Below are 3,481 nucleotides of genomic sequence, written 5' to 3'. Positions count from 1 at the left end.
TTCACTGCATGTCAGATATGATGCACATTTGCGTGAGGACATGCTTTAGAGAAACAAATTCTGAAATGCCAGGAAATAATTGCTGGCATTCTGCTACCTGACAAAACAAGACTGATGGGTGTATGGGATAACAGTTTTCTCACATTAGTTTAGAATGCTACTGAGCATATTTTTTCTTTTTGGTAAAGAAGTAGGAGTAAGGCTTCGAGAACTTAGCAGCAGCATTCCCAAGCGGATCACCAGGCTACCACTGGGACCTTTGATTTTCATCATGGAGAAGGAACAGAGCCATCAAGCATGAGGCTGCATTGCAGTTGATGACAAGTGCTGTATGAATGGACCAAAATTTCAGGTGTGTTATACAGGGACAAGAGATCTAGAAGGAGACATAGGACTATAGGGCAGTACGAGAGGATGAGAGGATATGGAGACATCTGGATGAATTGCTGGTTACGTAGTATGGGGAGAGACTTAGTAGAAAGCTGGGAAAGGCATGTCCACAGCCCAGTAAGACTGTTGCTTCTGCCACTGGAGTAGCTAATAGGACTATCTAAGCAGTTTAAGCTCAGGAACCCCCTTGCCAGAAAACTGTGCTGTCAAATGATTCCTGACTTTCAAAAATAGGGCAATTTCTTGACAGAGGTGAAACTCCTTGTGTCCTAGAAAACTAAGCACAGTACTGCAGAGACTGCCATATGATCTGTGGTATAGATAGCAGTTTTGGAGCAATTAGCAGCCCAGGGACAAATCCTGCAGCTCTGCCAACTAAGCAGGTTCCATACCACAGCCTTGGATAGGATGTTCACAGTGATCCAATGGCCTATATTTTTAAAATGAACAATGTTCAATTTCTTTTTGATTTTAATGCAGAGAAAATCCTGCAAGATTAGACAGATGGGGAAACAAGAGTGCTATATTGCTTCTGTTATTCTCCAAATGGTAGCTCATGATTATTATACTCTTTTTACTCAATCATTATGCTCTGAAATGGACAATAAAGATGAAGAATTGCTGTTTGTTATGCTCTGTGGTCTCTGGAGTGCAGTTCTATTTATGTTCTCAGAAAGAAAGCTTTAGTTTGCTGTTACGATAGATATTTACTAGTTTTATTATATCTATGAAATTATAAACTAAGCTTGCTTAAGATATAATGTCTTCTGGGAATTTCTATGCAATGCCATATTTCTATTTTTTTTTTTCCTTCACAAGATTAATACTATAAGCAAAACTCAAATATGCACTTCTGTGATAAGCTTGGATATCAACTGCAGAGTGAACAAGTATTCTTGTAATCTTCACTGGCATCAGAAAGACTATTTACTTATAAGTAGAACATTCTGATAGCCTCAGAATAGTCTGCCAAGGCCCAAGGCCTCAGAAGTGATTTTTCAGGAGGTTTTTTACGTATTTGGTTTTGATATTATTCCTTGGAATGTCAATATTGTACTAGTGGAACACATTCTAAGACTGTTCATACTGCAAAAAGGTATGCATATCTGTGTGATGTTAGTAGCCTTACATAAAATAGATTATCTTCAACAATATGGTAAAGAGCTCAAGCAATAATTTAAACTTCAGTGAGATTTTTTTTTTTGGTGAATGTTTCATTGGAAGCTAGTAGTGGGAATATAAATAGAATCAGATAATGAAGTTGCAGTTCTGTTTTTTGTTGTTGTCGTTGTTTTAAATAGTTTAATCGTTTCTGAAAATACCATTTGAGGTATTGGTTTCTGAAAGTACCATTTGAGACATCAGATTCCTGATCTTGTTTTGTAAAATATTGAAAGCTGAAAAACTTAGTGATATGGCAGAAGTTGAGTGGAACAGATCTGAGATAGTGTAACTGGTTCCTAGACCATCAGGCAGGCAGTATTTGCACAACACAGTGACGCTTTTTTTTCCCCCAAAATCTGTCTGCTGTAGAGAGTGAAAAAGGCATTTTGTATATATCTGCAATATGTATGAGCTACTGAAGAGATCCTCATGATCCTGTATTACAGCACAGACAGGAGCAGATTTTTAAGATTACGCAGGACACCTGTTCAGAATTTTGAGAAAGAGATTAGCATTGTTAGAGTGGGTCCAGAGGAGGCCACGAAGATGATCAGGGGACTGGAGCAAGTCCCCTGTGAGGCCAGGCTGAGAGAGTTGGGGGCGTTCAGCCTGGAGAAGAGAAGGCTCTGGGGAGACTTTCGAGCGGCCTCCCAGTGCTTAAAGGGTGGACAGGAAAGGGGGGGAGGGACTCTTTGTCAGGGAGGGCATCGACAGGATGAGGGATAACAGGTTTAAAGTGAAAGAGGGTAGATTTAGATTAGATGTAAGGAGGAAATTCTTTACTGTGCGGGTGGTGATGCACTGGCACAGGTTGCCCAGAGCAGCTGTGGCTGCCCCCTCCCTGGCAGGGTTCAAGGCCAGGTTGGACGGGGCTTTGGGCAACCTGGGCTGGGGGAAGATGTTGCTGCTCATTGTACGGGGTTGGACTAGACATCCTTTAAAGGTCCCTTCCAACCCAAACCGTTCTGTGATTCTATGCTTCTGTGCTGGTCAGCCTTATGCTTTTGGATGTAAGACGATCTTCTGTCTTGCCTGTCTTTACGGGACGAGATGTAATGGTGTTTGTCCCCTCTACTTTCACTCTGCTTCACCTAAACCCATCATGACAGAGAAGAAAAGGGTCTCCAGTACGATGCCGGAGGACACCAACACTTATATGATAGAGTTGGTTTCCTGTCTTGGCTTCTCTACTGTATTTAACTGACTGCAGTAGAATTGCATGTATTAAATTCAAATATGATTGGATCTAATAGTTCATCCTTTGGTACACTGTGGGATTAGCATGAATCGCAGGTCAGTGGCATATTTAGAAGGGAGACAAAATGTTGTACCTGAGCAGTTGCAGAGGTCTGCAGAGAACTGTCCCTTTGACAAAGCTAGGATCAAGAACCCTTTCTTGTAGGAAACTTGGCATTCAAAAGCTGTGAATTTCTCTAGTTTTGAAGTAGTAACAATGTAAAAAAAGTGCAACTGCTTTGTCTTTGCAATTAAAATGTTATCTTTTAAAATAACTTTTCTAAAAAGTGTTCCAAGTTTAGTAACTTTCATGTTCTCCATGAAGTCTTCATATTCAGTCAAATTCTGCAGTTCTTTACAGCAGTGAAATTCTGGGTAATTAGTTTTCTAATTTTACAGTTACTTGGGAGCAAAATTGTTTATGTTAAAGATATCCCGTGTCACAGAATGGTTGGCAGAAATAATCTAGGAAAAGTCTGTGCTTGAACACCTGAGGCAACAGGTAAAGCGCTATTAGCGAATGACAGATGACGTTCTTAAAACAGCGAAGTGCTCGTACGAGCCGCAGAATGACCGTATATGTGTGGGAGAGGGATTTGTACTACGCAGTATCGTTTACTGTTTGCATCACAGCTTTGGGCGATGAAGTTGCCGAGAATCTTGATCCCTGGGAAAAGGCGTGTGCAATTGG

The sequence above is a fragment of the Tyto alba genome, unplaced genomic scaffold (assembly GCF_018691265.1).
Source record: "Tyto alba isolate M040663 unplaced genomic scaffold, T.alba_DEE_v4.0 Super-Scaffold_41, whole genome shotgun sequence".
Taxonomy (NCBI): Eukaryota; Metazoa; Chordata; class Aves; order Strigiformes; family Tytonidae; genus Tyto; species Tyto alba.
The sequence above is the reverse complement of the archived record's forward strand: the minus strand, read 5'-3'. Positions refer to the sequence as shown.